The 24,356-nt window shown below is 38.8% G+C and overlaps 1 long non-coding RNA gene across 2 annotated transcripts; it reads right to left on the bottom strand.

The window, feature by feature from the left end:
* Positions 1–912: 912 nt before the first annotated feature.
* LOC141570159 (uncharacterized) lies at positions 913–24,346 on the bottom strand. Of its 2 annotated transcripts, none has more exons than XR_012494091.2 (3): positions 23,632–24,346; positions 8,622–8,845; positions 913–1,339 (listed from the first exon to the last, which is right to left on the bottom strand). It is a non-coding gene; the product is annotated as an uncharacterized LOC141570159 (long non-coding RNA). The 2 variants fall into 2 exon arrangements; XR_012494092.2 differs by having other exon boundaries at positions 24,119–24,343.
* Positions 24,347–24,356: the final 10 nt, after the last annotated feature.

The following is a 24,356-nucleotide window of genomic DNA, read 5'->3' as shown; positions in this document are numbered from 1 at the left end:
CAGAACGAAGTTGTATAAAATGATACACACTGAGATCCTGCTCCACCTTTACTCCTTTGATCCCGTTTCCACCCCATCACTTACAAATGACTTTCTTCTGTATCATCCCAGCATTGCATTATGCAAACACAAGTGTATATTCTTGTTTCTCCTTTATTTTGCAAAAGCTAGCACATCACATTCAGCCTTCTGAATTTTGCTTTTCACTTACCAGTACGATGAAGCTGTGAGTTTTCAGTTCTGTGGGAGGCGCGAGGCACAGGAACCCAAGCCCCTTCAATAAAGGAGTCTCAGGGGCAGCAAGACCTCAACTGGGAATGGCAGTGTACATACCTCGGGAGCCTTGGCAGTGGTCCATGTGGCCAATCTTGCCCTGGTGAGGGATGAGCTGCCTGTTTTTTGTTTGTTTGTTTGTTCTAAGGAGGGCACAGCTCACAGTGGCCCATGAGGGGATCGAACCGGCAACCTTGGTGCTACCAGCACCACGCTCTAACCAATAAGCTAACCGGCCATCCCCTATGAGCTGCCTGCTTTTAAATGGAACAATGGCAATGGTGGCCCCCATGGGCCAGGCACCTGCCACATTTCCCTATACTGTTGAGTTTGAGAAACATTGTCCAAGAGCAAGGAAAGGGACACGGAACAACAGCAAGCAAAGGTCACATGTAGAAATCAATAATGAGCACACTTGCTAATAAATGGAAGCAGTTCGGACTTGAAGTTGACCTTCAAAGCTGACCTCATGAAACAAAAATAACATCCAGAAGATTGTCTCATGTCAAAGACAAAAACCCCCTCAAGAAAGATGTTTACATAAATCAAACAATTAGCTAATAAAAAAAGAATCTGAATCATGTGTGAGAACTTGAAAAGAATCTCTATGAACTTATTCTTTTTTTTTTTTTTTTTTTAAAGATTTTATTGGGGAAGGGGAACAGGACTTTATTGGAGAACAGCGTGTACTTCCAGGACTTTTATTTTCCAAGTCAAGTTCTTTTGTTGTCCTTCCAATCTTAGTTGTGGAGAGTGCTGTTCAGCTTCCAGTGGTTGTCCTTTCAGTCTTAGTTGTGGAGGGTGCAGCTCAGTTCCAGGTCCAGTTGCCGTTGCTAGTTGCAGGGGGCGCAGCCCACCATCCCTTGCGGGAGTCAAACCGGCAACCTTGTGGTTGAGAGCCCACTGAGCCATGTGGGAATCGAACCGGCAGCCTTCGGAGTTAGGAGCATGGAGCTCTAACCGCCTGAGCCACCGGGCTGGCCCTGAACTTAGATATTCTTGCTCACTCTTGAATGAGCAAGAAAGATTTAATTCTGAGTCAATGACTGGTGACATCCAGTTTTGCCTAGAAAAAAAAATGCAGAAAATCTTACTAAATTTATGCTTCTGTGAATATCATCTAGCAGTACATGCTGTTAACAACAAGGCAAAAAGAAACCCAACTATATGGATGATATAAAAACTCCAGTGAGCAGATGGTGCTATCACCTCACATCAGCTTGTTAGAGCTTTATGATTTCTGTCTCGTTGCTCTTCTTGTTTTTTGCCTTAACTGTAATTCAGTGATTTCCTAATTTTTTTCTTCTTTCCTTATGCAATTCACCTGATAGCAGCAGATTTGATGTACTGTGCTAGATTAGTCAAGAACTCTAAAGAAAGCTAAATGCTATATAACTGACTAACTGTGTAAGTCTAAAGTCAACATTATATCTAATAAAACAAAACAACAAAAAAAAACCCAACAATATACCTTGGAGAGCTTTCCAAATGAGTTCATGGAGTTTGCTCATTTTTTGTTTGTTTGTCTAAATAAGTACGGAGTATTCCATTGTGTGTATGTACCATAGTTTATTAAATCATTTCCCTATTGAAATATGCTGTAATGAATAACATACATTCATCATTTCTCATTTCATCCATTTGCAAGTGGATGTTCAGGATAAATTCCCAAAAGTGCGATTGCTGAGTCAAAGGGTAAATGTGTATAATTATATCGATATTGCCAAAGTGTCCCCTGGAAGAGTTTATCATTTGGCATCCCATCAAGGCAAAACAATATATATTTCCACCAGCTTCTCCAAGAGGTGTTACTGAACAACTGGATCTTTGCCAATCTGATAGAGGAGAAAGTATCTCAGTAAAGTTTACATTTGCATTTCTCTCAATATGAATGAGGAGTGAAAGTCAACATCTTTTCAAACGCCTGAAGAAGCATTTGTCTTCCTTTCTTTCCCTGTCTCTCTTTCTTTTGGAACTCTGTTCTTATACTTTGCCCATTTTTCTTTTATGTTGTTGTTTCATTTCATCTTAATTTCTAGCAGCTTCTTACATAGTAAGGTGGTTAGGAAAGTGTTTAACCCTTTCTGTCTGTAATATGGGCTGCAAATATTTTCCCCCATTTACAGTTTGTCTTTGATTATGTATGGTTTCTTTTACTTGAAGAGGTTTTAGATTTTTTTTTTTTTAAGATTTTATTGGGGAAGGGGAACAGGACTTTATTGGGGAACAGTGTGTACTTCCAGGACTTTTTCCAAGTCAAGTTGTTGTCCTTTCAATCTTAGTTGTGGAGGGCGCAGCTCAGCTCCAGGTCCAGTTGCTAGGGGCGCAGCCCACCATCCCTTGCGGGACTCAAGGAGTTGAACCGGCAACCTTGTGGTTGAGATCCCACTGGCCCATGTGGGACTCGAACCGGCAGCCTTTGGAGTTAGGAGCACGGAGCTCCAACTGCCTGAGCCACTGGGCTGGCCCTAGATTTTTATATATCCAAATTTATCAATCTTTTTAATTTTGAGTCATAACCCAAGGCTATTAAAAAATATACCCATGTTTTCCTTTAGTACCTTTGTGAAGAAAGAATCCTTTTCCCCCAAAATGAGCACTATTTTAAAAAGTTGTCACAACACTATTTGTTTAAAAAAGCATTTTTACTCCACCAAATGAGGATGCCGCCTTTATCAATACAGAAAATTCCCATACATATTTGGATCTTCTGGATTTTCCATTTTATTCCATTGACCTGTTGTCGATTAGTGTTCACTGTTTTAATTATTGGAACTTCATAGCATGTTTCCTATTTGATAGGACTAGTTTCCTCTCATTGTTTTCTTTTTCAGAGTTTTCTTGGCAACTTCTGCTTGTTTATTTTTTTATGTTAGCTTCAGATTCAACTTGCCGAGATTTTACAAAAAGGTTGATATTTTTATTGGAATCAGGTTATATATAAGAACATATATATGAGATTATGAACATAATCTTTTTGATGGTCTGTCTTTGCCAGTGAGAATCACTTCAAGTTGGCTTCAAGTTCTTAAGTTTAAAAAATTGGTTATAAAAAATTTCAAACAGACACAAAAGTGGAGAGGATAGAAAAACCAATCCCCCCATGTACTCAGCTTTAACCATTATCAACCACGGCAAGTCTTGCATCATCTACAGCCACATCCACGCCCCCCCCAACCCACAGATTACTTTTAGGCTAATCCCAGAGATGATATATATTATCTAATTCCTGAATATTACACAAGGTATTAAATACTAAGGACTCTTTTACAGCTTTATTGAGATAAAATTATATAACGTGTGAGTTTAGGGTATATGACGTGACGATTTGATACATGTACATGTTATGCAAAGATTAAAGACTCTTTTTTAAAACACAGCCACAATATCACTATCACAATGAAAAAGTAATACCAATTCCTTAGTATTATTAAATATCCAGTCAGTGTTCAAATTTCCCTTAGTGTTTTACAATTTTTTTAAACAGTGGTTTGTTTAGAATGGGACCCAAACAAGGTCCTTAACTTCATTTAATTGATATGACTCTTAAGTCTCTTTTAATCAATAGGTTCTGCCCTCGGTTTCTTTTTTCCCTTGCAATTTATTTGTTGATGGAATGGGTAACTTTTTCCTACAGAACTTCTCAGGGTCTGGATTTGTTGATTTCATCCATGTGCTGTTGTTTAACATGTTTCTCTGTGCTTGTTCTTAGAAATCTCTGGTAAGACCTGGAGGTTTGATCAGATTCCAGTTTATGGGGCAAAAACCCTCCTTCCTTGTTGGAGGTGTATACTTCCACCAGGACGCTTGCTTGTCTTTTTTTTGCAATTTTAGTAATCATTGATAATCATTGTTGGTAGATCCATTATTTTATTAATGGCTTACAGAGTGGCGATATTCTAATTTTATCAAACCTTCTTTTATTAGTCAGGATACATCTATAAGGATAAGCTTTCTTTCATCAACTATTTGGTTGCCCTGAGCTACAGTTTGTATAACAAAGGTGGGTCAAAAACTTGATTCTTTCCCTTTATTTACTAATTTTCAGAAAGATTAGTTGGCTCTCTAGCAACCTCCAAAAATGACCATGAGTTTTTAGATTTGGATAACAATCATAAACTCATGGGTTTAATGATATTTGATGTGTTTCACTCCACTGCAGTTTTCATCTTTATTGACACTCAAATGGTCCCATCTTTGGTCAGTGGAAGCCTCTTCAATCTGGCTCCTGAGTCCTTTTCACAGGACTCTAGCAGTCTTTGGTAAATGTTTAATCTTATTCCTCTCTTAATAGTCACATATTAAAGTGAACACTTTCTCTACCTTGCTTTTACTTAATGGTATATTCTAGAACTTTCTCCATGGTAGTACGCAGAAACCCTCCTTATTCCTTTGCACAGGTGCCTATGATTCTATTGTGTGCATGTACTAACATTTACTCAACCAGTCTCGTATTGGTGAATGTTTGGGTTGTTTCCAGTCTTTTCCTACTACAAATATGCTACAATGTACAGTCTTGTGCATATATCTTTTCATATTTTTGCCAGTGAATCCTGGGATAAATTCCTAGAAGTTGGATGTCTGGGTCAAAGAGCATTTCCTTATGTAATTTTGCTAGATATTGCTAAATTCTTCACCATGAGGTTTGTGCCATTTTTGCATTGCTATCAGCAAGGTATGGAACTGCCAGTGAAACAATTTAGTAACATAGTCTATTTGTCAAACTCTTGGGTTTTTGCCAATCTGATAGCTGAAAACTGAGGTTTGATTATGAGCCAGGGTCAGATATTTTCCAATGCCTTTGTATTTCTTTTTCTGTGAACTACCTACTCAATATCTTTTGTTCATTTTTCTATGATTCTTGGTTTTTATATTTTCTATTTTTAGAAATTCTTTGTATATTAAGGATATTAACCCTTGTGATATAAGTTGTAAAAATTTTCCAGTTTGTCATTTGTGTTTTCAATTATTTTTTTTGCCATGTAAGTTATTATGGGCTGAGTCATTACCAACCCCGCCCAGTTCCTATGTCAAAGTCCTAACCTCCAGGACCTCAGAATGTGACTGTGTTTGGAGATAGGGCCCTTAAAGAGATAATTAAGGTAAAAATGAGTTCAGATGGATGGGCCCTAGTTCAGTATGATTGATGTCCTTGTAACAAGAGGAAATTAGAACAGATGCAAGGGAAGACCACGTGAAGACCAAGAGAAGAAGGCCATTTACAAACCAGGAGAGGGGCCTCAGAAGAAACCAGCCCTGCTGACATCCAGATCTCAGACTGTTAGCCTGCAGAATTGTGAGAAAGGAAGTTTCTGTTGTTTAAGCCACCAAGTAGAATTTGGTAGTCCTAGCAAACGAATACACCAGTTTTAAAAAATCGTGCAAGATTTATCAATCTCTTCCCTATTGCTTCTAGGTTTTGAGGCATAGTTAGGAAATACCTCCTACTCCCAACAGAGAAACTCACCCTTGGTTTTTTTTTTCTAGTATTTGTATCATTTCACACTCCCCCCATAAACATTTAATTTTAGAACCGTTTTAGATTTACAGAAAAGTCGCAAAGATAGCAAAGAATGTTCTTGTATACCTCACCCAGTTCACCACATTGTTAACATCTTATCCTTAGGTGCTTCCAGGTTCTGACAGTTTCTTGGACTTTCCTTGTTTTTGATGACCTTGACAATTTACAGGAGTACTGGTATTGTGTAGACTATGCCTCCACTGGGGTTTGTCTGGTGTTTTTCTCATGTACAGACTGGGATTATGGGATATTAGAAGATCACCAGAGTGTCATTTTCATCACATCATATCCAGGGTGCATGATACCAACATAATTTATCATTGATTGTACCATGTTTGTCCACCATAAACTAACATTTTGCCTCCCCTCTTCATGTCCTACTCTTTGGAAGCCCAGCACACACTCAAGTGTGAGAGGAGTTAAGCTCTTGCTAGGAAAATGTCTGATGAATTTTTGATGGCAAACGCTCCATTTCAACATCCTGCTGCCCAAGCCTCTGCTGTGAGCAGTGAAAACCTGGCCAACCTCCTCCAGGCGGGTCAGATTCCAAAAATGTAAATGTAAACCACTGAAATGTGATACTTACTTGGTTTTCATGGAAACATAAAGCAATTCTTTTAATTAGTTATATTGAATTGCTCTTTGATAGAATTTGTTTATGAAACCACATGCTTAAAATCTAAGATGATATGAATTACTGTTAGAATCTGCGATTTCATTGGCAAAGTATTTCAAGTTATTTTTCTGTAACTACTATTTCCCTAAATAAACCCACTTTTGAAAAAATCACATTGCTATAATTTCAACAAATTATTGTTCTATATATAGGAAAATAAATGTGGTCCTCTTGAGGTTATATTTTGGAGTATACATTTAAAAGTTGTCAGTAACTGCTAGGTATTGAGTTCATCAGCCAGTGTTAATATTTATTCTTCAGCTTTAATAAACTTTTTCTTTTGAGTAAGTAAACTCTTTTTGAGCTCTACCGGATTTGTTTTGTTTTTAGCCAAAGGGGTCACATGGCTCTAAAAGTTATTATTTATGGAAACTACATTAAAAACAAAAATCCAGGCCAATACATATATAAATCATTGGGATAAGTTGCCAACTCTGCCTTTAGATGCAATATGTAATGTTGACACATCAAGTTTACTCACTATCAACAAATCAGTATCTACTCTTAGGTAACAGACAGTGACAGTTCTTTCATCCAGAAAAAAAGTAAGAGGAAAATATCTCATTACTTTGTACACTTAAATAGTTTCAGTGATAATACACTTTTGAAAAAAAAATCCATTTCTTACACCTGAACTTGACTCCTAATGTGTCTATAAAGTTTTTTGTATTTTTCTTGAAATTGTGATTTTAATTAAGTTTTTAAAAACAAATTTAATGTGTATGTTTATGCATTTTAAGTTAAACTGCCTAAAATGTGATTTGAGACATATTCATTTGTTAGTATTATGAAAAGTAAGCAAACTGAGATGCTAGGTTTTGTCACCAGCTGCTAGATAATGTTGCTTTAAGACATAATTGTAACGGAGATAGACAATGGATGTGATACTTGATTTTTTAAAGATAAACTTGTTTGCTTTTGTGTATTATACTTTAAAACTTTTAAAAAAAAACATATTTTAATAGCTTAAAAAAATGTTAGGTAAGTTCCCGCTTCTTCTTTCTCTTCCTCTTCTCTGCATTCTTTCCCCTTTCCTTCCCTCTGTGACAATTATGTCCAAGGCCATTAAGAGGAACTGGCAAGGTGGGCTTCCCCATCGGGTGGGGAGACGGTTGGGGGAGGGTGTCCACATGGTGTAGGAGTTGCAAGGGATCTCACGATCTCACAGCCCAAGTGGAGGGAAGAGGATGTCCGTGTAGGAGGCTGGCCGCTCCTGTGGTGCTGAACCCCAAGTGGGAGAGGAGGGCAACAAAATGAAAAATGGGGCCATGCTGGTGACGAGTGATTGATTATATAGAATGCGATTAATCAAATAAGTAAATACATGACAGATAATGGGAACCAGGTGTCTCACTGTCAGAAAAAGGACAAATAAATATAGAAAGGGAGAAAGCAAAAACGAACCCTGGGACGTTAGTTCTGAATTAGAGGTATAGTGGGAACGTCATGGTTGTCAATATACAGACATACAGAAATAGATATAGAGGTAAATGTGCGTTTGTACAACCGAATAGCAGTGAGCCTTCCCAGAGACAGATCTTGGTTTCTAGATACCGTTTTCCACTAAAAGGTACTAGGACTCTCCTGGATGAAATTCAAGGCCGGGGCAGGGAAAATGCAAGAAGATAAAGTTGGAACAACTTGTGCCAGAAAGTTAAAAACTGCTCAGGAGATTTGGGGAGATGTCAAAAGGACAGGGAAACCAACTTAAAAGGGGCTCCCACCAGCCAAATCTAGGCCAGTTTGGGCATCGAGATAAATAAGGGTAATAAGGGAGTATAACCTATTAAATAAAATAGAAATCCATGAGTGTGTATTGATTTAAGTAAACAAGTTAATTGAGTGTCTGATGAGGAATGGGAACATTTACAAAGTCTCATTTACAAATATTTACAAATACCTCTACACAAAATACTTATTAATTGCAAAGGGAAAGAGTAACAGAGTAGATACTACCTTAAACAAGTGACCAAAATGAACATCATGAGTAATGAAATAGATTGAAATCATGCACCAAATAACTGAAATGAGAAGAACAGTATCACTTCTGTCGCGCCCCTGCTGTCCCAAGCTTAGTGGTGGGAAGCAAAACCATCTTACATGCTCACAGATTCTGTATGTCGGGATTTGCAGGAGGTGCAGACAACTCACCTCTGAGTTGTCTGTGATGTCTAGGGCCTCATCTGGGAAAAAGTCTATAACTTCTTGAGTGACTCAAACAGTTGGGTGCTGGGATTGCCTGGAGTTTTCTTTATTCAGTTTGGCATCTGGGCTTGGATGACTCGAAAGCTGGGCTCAGGTGGGGCTGTCAAGTAGAGCATCTCCATGTGGTTGGCTTCTCACAGTCTGGTATCTGGATTCTCAGAGGGAGTGTCCTGAGAGAGAGACAAGGAGTGAGTGTTTCAAGAGACCTACAGAGAAGCTGCAAGCTTTCTTTTAACCTAGTCTTGGAAGTCACCAAGCGTCGCTTCCGTTTCATTCTATCAGTTACAAGAAAGTCCCTAAAGCCCACCCAGATTCAAAGGGAGGGAAACTAGACTTCACTTCTTGATGGGACTGATTACTATCTTCTGCAAGATCCGTTGCCGAAGACCATAAGAGATGGGAGAAAGACTGGCTCAATATGAAAATTTTGAATAGCCAAAGCAATCTCGAGAAAAAAACAACAAAGCATCACATTTCTTGATTTCAACCTTTACTACAAAGCTATATTAATCAACACAGTATGGTACTGTCATAAAAGCAGATACATAAATCAATAGAACAGAACAGAGACCCCAGAAATAAACCCATGCATTTATGGTCAAGAATATACAATGAGGAAAGGACAGTTTCTTCAATATATGGTGTTGAAAAAACTGTACAGCCACATGCAAAAGAATGAAACTGGACCACTATCTTACACCACACAAAAATTAACTCAAAATGGATTAAAGAATTTAATCCATTGGATTAAAGAACTTGAATGAAAGACTTGAATCCATAAAACTGCCAGACAAAAACACAGTCAATAAGCTCCTAGACATTGGTCTTGGCAATGATTTTTTTGGATTTGACACCAAAAATAAAGACAACGAAAATAAAAATAAAGAAGCGAAACTACATCAAACTAAAAAGCTTCTGTACAGCAAAGATAACCATCAACAAAATGAAAAGGCAGCCTACAAAGTGGGAGTAAATATTTGCAAATCATATATATGATGGGGGTTAATATCCAACATATACAAAGAACACATACAACTCAACAGAAAACAAACAATCCAATAAAAAATTGGGCAGAGAATCTGAATAGAGATTTTTCCAAAGATACAAATGTCCAACAGGTATACGAAAGGTGCTCAACATCATGAATCGTCAGGGAAATGTAGATCAAAACCACAGTGAGATGTCACCTCACACCTGTTAGAATGTCTGTCATCAAAAAGACAAGAGATAACAAGTGTTGGTGAGGATGGGGAGAAAAGGGAATCCTTGTGTACTGTTGGTGGGAAGGTAAATTGCTGCAGCCACTATGAAAAACAGTATGGAGGCTTCTCAAAAAATTTCAAATAGATTACCACGTGATCCAGCCATTCCACTATGGATATTTATCTGAAAAAAATGAAATCACTATCTTGAAAAGATATCTGCACCCCCATGTTCACCGCAGCATTATTTACAATAGCAAAGACATGGAAACAACCTAAGTGTTCATCAACAGATGAATGAATAAAGAAAATGTATACATTTATACAATGTGGTATGTATATGGTCACACACACACACACACACACACACACACACACACACACACACAGGAATATTAGTCAGCCATAAAAAAGGAAATTCTGCCATTTGCAACAACATGGATAGACCTTGAAGGCATTATGCTAAGTGGAATAAGTCAGATAGGAAAAGAGAAATGCTCTATGAGCTCACTTATAAGTGGAATCTAAGACAAACAAACAAACAAACAACCCACCCAAAACTAAAACTCTGAGCTCATAGAGAACAGATTGGTGATTGACAGAGGCAGGGGGTGGGAGGGTAGAAGAAGGTGGTCAAAGGTTCAGACTTCCAGGGATAAGATAAATCAGTCCTGGGGATGGAATGTACACCCTGGTGACTGTAGTTAACAACACTGTGTTGTATATTAGCAAGTTGCTGAGAGAGTCGATCTTAAAAGTTCTCATCATAAGAAAAAAATGTAATTGTGTGGTGAGATGTTAAATAAATTTATTGTGGTTATCATTTCACAATATATACTTATATTGAATCATTAGGTTTGTACACCTAAAACTAATACAATTTTATGTTCATCTCAATTTGAAAGATTTGCCTTTTCTGGAAATTTCAGATAAATGAAACCGTACAGTATGTAGTCTTTTGCATCTGGCTTCTTTCACAGGTGGGAGACATTACTGAGGAATGATAAAGCATGTGACTAATATGTGTACTTAGATGCACTGACAGAGGCAACAGGAGGTATTGATAAAGAATTACAAAGAAGAGCATATCACTCAGAGTGAGCCTGATAAAGTCTAACAATTAGGACATTGGAGAAAGAATTATGAAAAAGACTATGTCAGAGTAAGCTCAACGTAACTAACGCAAATTGAAACACTGCTTCTGTTTATTAAAAGCAGGATGATGTGTAACAACTGTAGCTTTAATTCCAGAGAGAATTAAAAATCCACTCGTTTTGCAGCCACTTGTAATTTGCGTGTATGTTGTATTTGTTTGCTCAATAATAAAACTATCTAATTCTATATTTATGAATTGGCATGTTCCTTTGAGTCTCAATTTTTCATTTCTCTACATACATAGTATAATGTTTTTGAGGTTAATGTATGTTGTATCAAGTATCAGTAGTTTGTTCCTTTTTACCACTGAACAGCACTCCACTGAATGGATATACAGTCTATTCTTGTTATGCCAGGTAGTTTTGTTCTATAAAGTCACTTCAAGCACTGAAGTAGTAAATACTGAATTATGGCCCCTAGGGGAAATACAGTCAGGTTCCTGAAAAATACCATTTTCATCAACTAATCAATACATAACCTTATTTTGTGTGTGTTTCTGTTTAAAGACACCTTACTGAATAGATATTGTTGATTTATTAACATTGAATTCATGACAAACAGCATGATAAATAGGGCCTGAATGAAGCTTACGTAACACAGGTTATTTTCTCCATGAGGCTCATCACAACCTTCTCACGCTTAGTAAGAAGCACTGGACAGCACTTCAGCCCTAGCTTTGGCTGCTATTTTGAACAAAATCACCAAGAAAAAGCACAAAATGTGAAAAACAAGACACTAAGTACACTGAAAAAAGATACTTGTGTACAGTAAGGGAGCTGAAACAAGAAGGCAGTGTTGCCCTTTTTGACCTCAGCTGGGAACACGTGTGTTGGGTGACTCAAAATTTTCTGCTTTTCAGCACATGCGCGTGTCGGAGAATGACCAGGAAATCATCTTGATTTTGGGGTTACAAATAAGTTTTAGCACGTAGACAAATTTGCAAATGTGGAATCTATGAATAATGAGAATTAAATGTACTATATTTTCTCTCTTAACCCGTTGACAGACATTTTGGTTGTTTCTACATTTAGGCTATTATGAATAATACTATTATGAACACTTGCGTACAAGTCTTTGTGTAGATACGTACTTTTATTTCTCTTGGGCACATACCTAAGAGTAGGGTTTCCAGGCAGTAATGCCTGCCCGTCCTCGTGAATTTTTTTTCACTTTCCCGTTCCCGAATCCCAAGGAAAGTTGGTCAGGAAATTGGGAAAATCGGCTCCTTGAACCCAGGTGGTTGGTAGTATTGGCAGTCACTTTGTGGAAACGATTCATCTTGGAGAACAGAAAACAGTTTATATCTCGGGATTCGGGAAAGGGAAAGTGAAAAAAATTCCTGAGAACAGGTGGGAATTCCTGCCCGGAACCCTACGTAAGAGTGGAATTTCTAGGTCATCTGGTAAGTTTATGTTTACCTTTTTAAGAAACCGCCAAATTGTTTTTCCTAAGTGGCTGTACCACTTTACACTCCCACCAGCAATGCCTGAGGGTTCCAGTTTCTCCACATCCTCGCCAGTACTTGCGATAGCCTATCTTTTGATTATAGTCAGTTCAGTGGATGTGAAATGGCATCTCATTTGGTTTTGATTTACATTTCCCTAATGACTAAAGATTGTGAGCATCTTTTCAGGTGTTTATTAGTCATTCATAGATCTTTTATGGTGCAATGTTTACTAAAATAATTTGTTCACTTTTAAATTGGGTTGTCTTATTAGGTCCTTTCTATATTCTGAAACAAATCTTTTATCAGATATATGATTTGCAAATATTTTGTCTGTGGTTTGTCTTTTTATTTTCTTAGTGGTGTTTTATGAAATATAACCGTTTTCAATTTTAATTAAGTCTAGTTTATCAATTTTGTCTTTTCTGGAATGTGATTTTGGTGTTGTACCTAAGAATACTTTGTCTAACCCAAGGTCATGAGGATTTTCTCTTACGATTTCTTCTAGAAGTTATATTCTTTATCTTTTAAAGTCCAATGATTTCAGTAGGATATTGTGTTGGCCATTATTGAGCAAATTTCCCCCTAGATTATCATGTACCAGTCAAATGCAGACTTTTGTTTTTCAGGAAAAATATGCTTAAAATTTCTGCTTATAAATATTTGTATGTTCCACTGTTTTGCTTTTCTTCTTAGCGAACTTCAAATAAGTATTTTGCTTACCTTCCATTATCTGACATTTCATCTATAATTCTTTTTATATATTTTTGTTTCATCTTTGCTTTTCTCATTTCTAATCTCTATGCCCCTAACTGTGCTTTCAGTCATGTTTAGTTTTCTTTGTGCTTCTTATAATTTAGTCTTTATTTTTTAAAATTGTTTTGTTTTTCCCCCGTTTCTTCTTTGATATCTATCACTGAATGCTTCACCCACTTCTATCATCTAGCGATCACCTCATATTATCTGGCCATTTCTTTCCTGAGCTCTTTTATATCTGCTCTGCGTTTTTCCTAGATTGAATTGAAGCATTGGGTTTCTGAAAGTTCATGTTGCAATGTTGGGTAATCATTTTCTTCTGCTTTGGGTCAACATTTTGCTGTTGAGTTTCTTTGTCCGCAGAGGAATTTTATTGTCCCTTTTCATCAGTTTCTTAAGGTATCATTGTAAGGATGTTTTTTAAAAATTGTATTTTATTTAAAAAACCTATTCGCTATATATTCTTAAGGAGGGTAAAGGAGAGCAACTTCTATGTTTTGCAGTACCAAACAGATTTGTCAAAAAAGACCTCCTAATAAAGTGACATTTGAGCAGACCTAAAGGAAGTGAGCTGGCAAGCCAGAAATCCCAAGTATTCTAGGAGAGGGCATAGCAAGTATAAAGGCCCTGCAGGAGAATACTTGGCATGTTTGAAGAAAAGCAGTGGGCCAGAACAGAAGATGAAGTCAAGGTACAGGGAAGGCGGAAGGAGTACAGTTCCCACAGGCCCTTGTATGAAGTGACAAGATTTTGGCTTTTACTCTAAGTAAGATGGGACGCCATTGGAACATTTTACGCAGAGGAGTTGACTGATTTAAGTTTTAAAAGGATCACTCAGAATACTTTGTTGAGAACTGACTATAAGGGTGCAAGGGTGAGAGTAAGGAGACAGGTTAAGAGGCTATTGCAGTAATTCAGGTGAGAAGTGATGGAGGCCTGGACCACATTGATAGCAGTGCAAGTGATGAGAAATGATTGGATTCAGAACATATTTTGAAGTAGAAGTAACTATTTCCCCAGAGATTGGATGTGGCATATGGGCAAAAGTACAAACTCATGATAACTCCAAGTTTTCTGAACTGAGCAACAAGAAGGATGCAGTTGTCATCAACTAACTTGGAAAAGACTTCTGGAGGATGAGATTTGAGGGGCAAGATCAGGACTTAGATTTTAGACATCAAGTTTGAAATGCCTGTTACACATTTTAGTGGAAACTTCCAGTAGACAACTGATTACACATACAAGTCTGGAATTCAAGGAAGAGGTCTGGACTAAAGATATAAATTTAGGAATAATCAGCACATACATTACATTTAAATCCATGAGTAACTGAAGTTACTCAATCCAGGGAGTCACTTTCAATTAAGATTTCTGGCCAGCTCGGTGGCTCAGGTGGTTAGAGCTCCATGCTCCTAACTCCAAAGGCTGCTAGTTCGATTCCCACATGGGCCAGTGGGCTCTCAACCACAAGGTTGCCTGTTCGACTCCAACAAGGGATGGTGGGCTGTGCCCCCTGCAACTAGAAAACGGCAACTGGACCTGGAGCTGAGCTGCGCCCTCCACAACTAAAACTGAAAGGACAACAACTTGAAGCTGAACGGCACCCTCCACAACTAAGATTGAAAGGACAACAACTTGACTTGGAAAAAAGGCCTGGAAGTACACACTGTTCCCCAATAAAATCCTGTTCCCCTTCCCCAATAAAATCTTAAAAAAAAAAAAAAAAAAAAGATTTCTGAAGCTTGAGCCTGTTTCGAAGTCAGGATGAGAAGGCACTAGAAAATGAGATTCAGATAGAACCTGAAACACCAGTGAAGGTTTAATGGACCTGGAGAAGCCACCTCTTCTACATTGCCATGAGGTCATGTATAACAACAGCAGCTTGGAAGGGAAAATGTGGGTAAGACCACCCTGAAAGACGAAGCATTTTATCCCCAAAGAGAAGAGACTAAGCTGACTCTAAAAAGACTTTGTAATGGAAGAGACTGAGTTACCCTTCCTAACTGCAAATTCATGATTCTTCCCCTGCTGTCAAAGGGAATGGAAGCATCAAAGCAAGTTATAGGAAATAGAGTGCTATATGTTTTACATTTTTGTGTATAATGTACAAAATTTAGATTCTGTTACACTGATCAACAATTTGATGAAAGACATCCACGTTCTTCAGCCCCTGTGAAGCTGCCAGCCCCAGCAGGTCCAATTTACTCCCAGGCCTCAAGAGCTTGAAGGGAGACGTTGTGCCTTTAACTGCAGATCACAATGCAAACCGCTACCATGTACCGAGCACTTACTCTGTGAGTGAGCAGTTGAGTACATTGTGTTACTTGGTCATCACCACAGCCGTAGGAAATGAGGACTATTAGGAGTCCACATCTTAGAGAGCAGGGAAAAGAAGCCCAGGCAAGCAATCTGACCAACGTAGTAGAATCATGATTAAAACTCAAGTCTGGTGACAGCATCTGGACTTTGACTCACCACATCACATTGCCTAGTCACATCACCTTGAAACTCAGGCCTAATCTATTCAAGGCTCCGGGAAGCTTGCGGGGGAAGGGGGAGGGGCCTAGTTAAGGCAAGCTGCCAGAGACTGAGTCAAGGGGGTCGTAGGTCACAGCTTTCACAAGCATAAAGGCACTCATAAATAGATCTTGCTCAAATTTTGTCACTCCTCTAATCTGTCCTCCTAAGAAGCAATGGGCAGTGGGACTAGTAGTCTATTTTGGGACTATTAACTAGCACAGAGGCTCTGAAAAGCTAATTAATCTCTTGGCAAATAAATTAGACCCCATGTAAGAATGTGCCCTAAAAGCAAGGAAGGAAAGTAGGTCAAGCAGTCACTGATACATTTTAGTGCAGCAATTTTACATCTAGGAAAAGACTGGTATTAGTTCCTCCACACTTTGGTGAAGGATTTGTGGCTATTTCCCTCACATTCAATGTGAGTACAAAGGGCAGATTTCAAAAGGTGCCCTAAAGCAGGTTTTCCCCTCCTAGAATATTTCCCTCTGCATACTGTTTGATAGCAGTGTTTCACTTAGGAGAAATCCATGCACCCTGGTTACAGAGGCCTTAAGATGTTAGACAGCCTCATGCGTTTTCTTCACCTATAAAAGAGAAACCACACCCCTCAGAATGCACCAGCAGTCAAAACCATCGGTGGGCAATTGCTCCCAAGCACAGGTCCAGCTGAGAGGCTCTCTTTCTGTAGTTCACACAAATCCCAGACAAACTATGCTGTGATTTGGGGTCATGTGGAAAACATTAACTCAGTAAGTCTCTCATCTCATGGTAAACATACTCGCCTACTGTAGATTACAATAAAGACCCTATGGTTCAATTTTGGGCTGCTCTACTTTATTTTTTTAAAGCTCCACCTTGCCTATCTTCACCAATCCCCATGTAACTCTTTACCATTGAAAACGCTTATGCTAGTTGAGCTCTGCTACTATTTGGGGTGCTCTGCCCCAAGGTGAAGTAGTTTAGGTTTATTACTAGTCCCCTTCTTGGATCTCACATCTATACTGGATGTGGGTGGAAAATAATCATCATTCCACTCTGCTTACTTATAAGTATTCAGCTCAAGTCCTTATTAAAGCAGGCACTTAATACTTATTAAATAAAGATCACTTCTTCCCTGCTCTGTCCCAGAAGTTCTCTGCAGCTCACATCCATACCTATCTTTCCTGCACTCATTCAGTCCTCTTTTACTGACCACTCATTTGGGCATTTTTTGCATTATCACTTACTGATTTATAAATGCTTAATGTGCATATGTCTTGCCTTTATCAAAAGTGTAAACTCCTTAAGGATAAGATTTATGTTATCCATCTTCTAGTGCTAGACATATGGCTGCGCATAACAAATGCCCAGTGTTTCTGTTAGACTCTCCTGACTATAAGAAACAAAGGTTACAGTTCCTTCATGCAATGAGGGAGATGACTGAGAGAAACCAGGCAAAGCCAAACAGTCCATAGGAAGAGCAGGGCATGTAGCAGAATCAGGCTATAGGGTATTTAGTTCTACTTCTCTAGAGGGTAGAAACCAGATTCAAACTGGGGTACTTAGGTTATTTCCCCTAGGCATATAGACGTGGGTATCAGTGATTCTAGTAGAAAAGCCTGTTTGAAGCTGATTTGGTTAGGAATAAGGAAAGACAATGAAAGTGGGAATGAGAGAATTCTCAAGAGAAGCTAGGGGTGAGAGTGAGAAAAGCAGAGGGAGCTTCCATGATCAGTGTCTACCACTTCATGGTTACAGCAACTCAAGAGGTCTGGCTGCGTTAGTGTCCTTGCCTTCCATTAGATAGCTACACAATCATCTTTTCAATTCCACCCTCTTTTTGACTAGCTCAAGTGGGTTTCTCTTTCTTACAAAATGACCCTTTTCAATAAACCAATTTACTATCGTAAAATGGTCCTCACTAAGATTGCAATATAGCAGTATTCTAGTAAAGCACCCATATTATTTTAACTCAACCACGAATTTTATTAAAATTGATTAATTGTCTACCTTTTATCTTTTATCGTTGAACTATTGGGACAAGAGAATATCACCTTTATTGTACACAATGTAGCCTGCACTGTCTCTTCTAACCAGGGAGGGGTTAGGGACGGGAATGCAAAGATGCAGGCTACACTGGGCTTGACAAAATTCTAAGTCATGGGGAGAGATAAGTCAGACAAACCTTCAATGGCTGAAAGAAGAAAAGGAGAGCAAATTTAGCAATTCACAGAAGGAATAGGAAACAATCTTCAATTACAGACTCTCCATCCCAGGTCCAGGTCCAGGAGACTTGGAGAGAATTTTGCAACTGACGAATGCCCAACACGAACTTGAACTCAGGGCTAAACAATGGGGTAAGTCAGATGGAGTTTCTTCTTTCCAACTCACTGTGCTCGACCAGGAGGAGGAAGATAGGAAGAGATACTACGGAAGTCTGATGATACAGAGCTCCTGACTAGGAATACACAAATTAAAGATGACTTTGTGAAAGATCCAAAAGTGCAACTGGTTAGGCCCCAAAAACATACATGAAACACCTGACCCAAAAGTTTTATTTCTTTATGAAAAAGTTATCTTGGCAGAGTACCAAAGTCAAGAAACTCCAGGAGAATAAAGACAACAGTAGCTACCGATGCTGGAAGAGTTGGTAGGTAAACCAAGCTGGCTCATTGAGACCCTTTCAGCAAAGAACAGCTCTATGGCAGTCTGATGAAGTTTTATACCCACCCAGGAAACTGTGAGACTGAATTCTGTAAGTGAAAATGGAAGGTTTCCAGGTACGATGCAGTCTTCTCTAAGGGTCTCTTAGAGGGAGCCTGGAACACTTCAACAGAATGAAGACTCTGGCCAATACTGCTATCGGAGAAATGGGAAATTAGGAAGTCCATCAGAAGCAGGCCTTCTGAGTACTGGAGGGTGAGGCCCAGGATGAATGTTTGTTTCCAATAGCCAGAGAGAATTTCGTCCCCTGTAGCAGAGATTATTGGTGACTTCTAATAGCTGAACTTCTAATAGCATGAACTGTGAAATTAATCTCAAATTAATCCACCTGTATCTCTGCTAGATCTCTAAATAACAAAGTAGAGGTGACAAAATGTTTTCGCACATTTTAAATCATTCTAGTTTATTCGCTCACATCTTCATTCCCTTCCCTTAGTTTAAAGGAGAGCAGCCATATATGCTCCTACAGGTCAGCACTTCATGGTAATTTCAGTAACACAACTTGAGTTTGAAGATGCTCAATTTGATTTTATGTTTTTGCCGAATTGCTCACCACACTTGACCACTGTTGGCTACTTTCTGCTTTCAAATGCTCCTTACCTCTACAGTACAGCATCAGGAACCATATTTGTACAATAAACAAGTTCCTGAAAAACTGTAAATCAGTTCTTGAAATCCAATTGTATCTTCCCATAGTTTTGACAGTTTGAGATGCTTTACCTTCATCTGCGAATGATCATCAATTGGCAGTGACTTTCAACTTCAGTTTTGTCACTCCACTCCAAACCAAGTGGCACCTCTTCGTAAATAAAGATGTCAGTGTACTATGAACTCTGTTACTCTACAAGGACAAGTTCTTTCATAATATGAATTATCCACTAATAATTTATCTTTTTTTATATTTAGAATTTACTATCAGGTGAGCTACTTCATATTGTCTTCATGTTGGCCCTATTTCATCCCAACATTTTTTGCATGTCAACATCTTTTTTGTCAGACTTATGGATATAATTTACATACAGTAAAATTGTTTTTTAGTGTATAGTTCTGAATTTTGGAAGATGCATACATTGTGTAACACACATCACACTTAAGATATAAAACACTTCCATCAAACCCCCCGCCCCAAATTCCCTCAAGCCCCTTTGTAGTTAATCCCTCCCAACACCCAGGCAGCACTGATTTGTTTCCTTTCTCTATAATTTTGGCTTTTCCAGAATGTCACATAAATGAAAGCATCACTACATAGATTTCTGAGTTTGCATCTTCTACTTACAATAATACATTTGAGATTCATTCATGTTGTTGTATTACTAGTTCATTCCTTTTATTTGTGATTTGATTCCATTGTATATGTGTACCACCATTTGCTTATCCATTTAACAATTGAAGGGCATTTAGATTGTTTCCAGTTTTTGGCTATTATAAAATTTGTGTCCAGGTTTTTGTGTGAAAAATGTTTTCATTTCTCTTGGCTAAATACCTAGAAGTTGGATCGCTGGGTCATATGGTAAGTATATATTTAATTTTGTAAGAAACTGCCAAATTGTTTTCCCAAGTGTTTCTGCCATTCCATATTTGCATCAAGGTCTGGGAGTTCTTGTTGCTCCACATCCTCAACTGCATTTGGAATTATTTTTATTTTAACCAAGTAGTGATATTTCATTGTGGTTCTGATTTGCATTTCCCTAATGATTAGTGATGTTGAGCATCATTTCTTGTGCCATCCAAATATCTTCTATGGTGATCATTCGATTATGCTGATGTCTTAAAAAAGTGGTTTATTTGTCTTCTTATTGAGTTGTAGTTCTTCATATATTCTGGAGTCACATATCAGATACATGTTTTACAAATATTTTCTCCTAGTGTGTTGATTATCCTTTTGTTTATTTTTTAAGTGTCATCCAAAGAGCAGAAGTTTTTATAAATTAAAACATTTTTTTCTTTAATGGATTGTACTTTAGGTATTGTATCTAAGAAATTTTTTGCTTCACCCAAGACCACAAAGATATTTATCCTATGTTTTCTTCTAAACGCTTTATAATTTTACATTTAGATTTATGATCCATCTTGAGTTAGTTTGCATGTGGTACAAGGTATGAGTTAACAGGTTGAAGTTGTTTTTTTTTCCTTGCAAAATTATGTCAAATTATTCCAGCATCATTTGTTTCTTTTCACTATCTTTTGATAAGGTTGTATTTAGCAGACATTCAATACAGAACCTACAAAAAGGAAGGAAACCCGCTAGCTTCAGTGTGACAGTCCTAAGGTTGGAGATGGGTGGGCAGTTCCGTTTCTTTACCTGGCAAGAAATGCCATAGTAGTATGCTTTTCACGTCACAGACATGCATAGTACAGGACAGTCCAAAATGACAATGCTCTCTAGTCAGGAACACACCTGTGGTTGAACAAGTTGAGTTTATTACATGTTGCAGCAAGGGGAACACGCACTATGAGGAACCGTGAGGGATCGCAGTAAGAGGGTGTTAGAGAAGATTTATATTAAGATTTGGGTTTGTGTTAGGGGACTTTGCCCTAAATTAGATGCTGTCAGGAAGCAGGGGTAACTATAGGACTGGGTAGCTCAATAAATCTTATGTAGCAAAATGGAAGCCTAGAATGAGGCTAAAGCTATAATTGGTAAAGAAATAACAGCCACTCATATTCGTTTGATATTTTCAGTTTGTGTATTCCATTTGGAGGCTTGGATAAGGTTTCTGTTTTTGCCTGTGTTTGGACATAATTATGGAGTAGTCTTAGGTTTGTCCTGATCCATCATGGTTATGGAGTGACCTTTTCTGATGCTAATGTTCTCTGAAACTGTTTTTGTTCAACGGGAGACAACAAGGCCTAGCTGTGCCATTCCCACTCCTAATAACATCAAGACCTAGCTGACAGCACCAGGCCAGCTACTTGGTATCAGGGACATCTGTTCTCCTTCTCAGAATATAGTGGTTAAGAACTTAGGCCCCAGAGTCAGAAAAAAAATGGTTTGATTCCTGGCTCTGCTCTTCACTGTGGGCCCTTGGGTAAATTATCTAACTTCTCCATGAGTCAGTTTCCTCATATGAATATGGGGATAACAGTACTTGCCTCATTGGATTGTTGGGAGAAATGAGATGACACATACTAAAAACTTGTATCAAATAAATCTTAGTTATTATTATTACGTCACAGAAAAGATTAAGAAGGATATTAGGGCAGAGAAAGGAAAACCAACAATACTCCGGGTAATTGTGCCAGGAAAGTCAAAGAGTAGTAAGAAAGTGAGAATAGAAAAACAAAACAATTGACATCGGGTGGTAATCTATAGAAAGCTGTTAACTGTCCAGCTCATTTAAAAATGCCAGCACAGTTCACAAAAACATGGTGAAATAGGAAAATGTGTGGACACTACACCAAATGATTTGTCATTTAAATGAGTTCATGTAGAAACATGGAGTGGCTGACAACTCAACAATGAAAACTGTTACTGCGCATATGCTAAGAGGTAGATTCATGTGATGGACAAAGGTTGGATTGGCTTCCCTTTCAATTTCAATGTACACTATAAATAATGTATTTCTTGTTTTCATGTTTCTGGTTTCCAGCTTGCTTCTTTCTGCTCCTTACTTTTTTGAACTACCCCACCTTGTTAAGTATGCAATGTCACATCTAATTGCTCTAGTTTTTCAATAATGCAAAAGGCTCTGTGTAATCAACTAGAGGAAAACTCAGCCATTTAAGAGACTGGATAATTGATATAGGCTGTATTAAGAATTCGTTCCATTAAAAGAAAGTTATTGTCTGCAGGACTATTGGGACTATCATTATTCTAAGACATTATACAATCTTTCAAAAATAATGTCCAGAAATAAAGTTTCATTTTAATAATCTAAGAATGGGATTTCAGACCAGGAATCAAGAGCTGAGTGGATTTAATCCATAAAATGAATAGGCCCTCATTTCCTTAAAGCTCCTTCTGCTGCACCCAGGTACCCCAAATACAGCATCCCTCTGTAGAAGCCACTCCATCAACATCATAGCATTTATTTTCATTTTAGATCTAAGAGTGGATGGGCAATGAGTGGTGCTATTCATTTTTATAGGTAAGAAAACAGAGGCAACATGAAATGACTAGTGTCAGACTTACGAGAAATACATGACTACCGATACTTGCAGTTTCAGAAGGTCTGGTGAACTCACAACCTCCAAACCAAAGCTCCCCTATATCTCAACTGGTTTATGAGATGGTTTCAACCACTTCTGTGGATTATGGCTTTAATAACCGTAAAAATGCAAAATCTCCCAGGAGTGGCTACAGTTTAATCAGCCATTCATACTTTAATAGTGTTTAAATTCTTTTGCAGAGAGAAAGAAGTGCAAGGGAAAGAAGAAACAATGAGACTGTGCGCTTCGTAATTTTTGCCTACTGTTCACCCTGGAAAGATCACATATTAAGGACAGAGGTTTAGGTGATAATAAGAAAATAGAGTAGTTATCCACCTCTTCACATGCTGGGTAAAAAGAATTCATAGACCCTCCTCCTCATCCAAATCAGATTGTAAAGCGACATTATTATTTAATGTCCTCTTTAGTTCTGGAAAACTAAAATATCTTGATAGTCTCTGCACAATGATCTAAGCAGATTTTATTTGCTGCTTTGATAAATCAATGATTAGACTGAAACCACAAACTACATTTAGTCCACGCCATTTAAGAATAAAAGTCAGCGTCCTCCAGAATGCTTTCCTTGGTGAGTTTGTACTTTTCCGAGCCTTGTCAATATTTATTCAGTTGCACGACCTGATTATTTTGCACTTGAAAAAACATTTTGTTAGGTTATTTACTGGTTGCTTCAAGTGTTTTGTCTTGCTAACCAGATTGTGAAAGAAGACCTCCCGCTTGTGCAGGAGTTTATAAAGCCTCACAGTTTATGAAGCTCTTTCACATCCAGTATCTCTTGATTCTCTCAATAAACCCATGATTTACTGTCATCTTCATTTTACAGGTGTGGAAAGAGAGGCAAACAAGTTAATAGATACCATTTATCTGGTTCAGCAGCCTTTGCACAACCTATCTCGTTTAGTCTTCGCCACAACCTGTGAGGTGGGTTATTATAATACAACCCCGACTCTGACGCGCAGAGAGATGCTTCACGTCACACGGAGCTTAGGTCCAGACAGTATCCTCTTACCTGCCACTACACTCTCCTCAACACCTTGTAGGACGGTAAGCAGGGCCTCTGCCAAGACGAGACCTTCAGCACCGTGCGAGTCAGTAGTAGGTGGCCGGTGGCGGAGCGGCCTAAAGCCAGGTTTTGCTAATTTCCAATTCACTTCTCTTTTCACTGCTAAACACCCATTCTCTGGAGCAAATTTCGAGTGCCTTGGCGAGCCCTCGGCATTGCAGTAAGCGCGGGGTGACAAAGACAAATCAGAGGCGGGTACTTACTCTCAAAAGGCTCAATTCAAGGGCAGGGATGCTCTTACAACAAACAGAATCATAAATGAGCAATCTGTCTCGTCACCCCTGTCAACTGCCCAGGAAAAGCGTGCAGAGTCCCAAAGTGAAGGGCTGAGAGAAGGCCCAGCTCGTCACTCCCCCGGAGAGGAAGCAGGTAAGGAAAGAAGGTTGAGACCCCAGGAAGAAGAAAGAGCAGGGGAAACTGGCGACCGACACACCTTCCCTAGGGCGAAGGTTCTCAATTCCGAGCGACCGTTAGGGTAGCGGAACGACGGCTTCAGGTGGCCGCCGGGGTTTGTGCTACGACCGCAGCCTCCGTGTTCCCGGGGCTCGGTGCCCCTCGCCGGACCTGATTGGACGGCGGAGAAAAGGAGGCGGGGAGACCCCTGAGAAAGCGCGCGCGCAGAGCGGCGAGGGGTTCCCGCGGAGGCACCCAGGGGGCGGAGGGGCGGGAGC

The sequence above is a fragment of the Rhinolophus sinicus genome, chromosome 1, assembly GCF_057876585.1.
Source record: "Rhinolophus sinicus isolate RSI-liver-muscle chromosome 1, RSI-T2T, whole genome shotgun sequence".
Classification (NCBI taxonomy): domain Eukaryota; kingdom Metazoa; phylum Chordata; class Mammalia; order Chiroptera; family Rhinolophidae; genus Rhinolophus; species Rhinolophus sinicus.
This window is presented reverse-complemented; position numbering and strand designations above follow the sequence as displayed.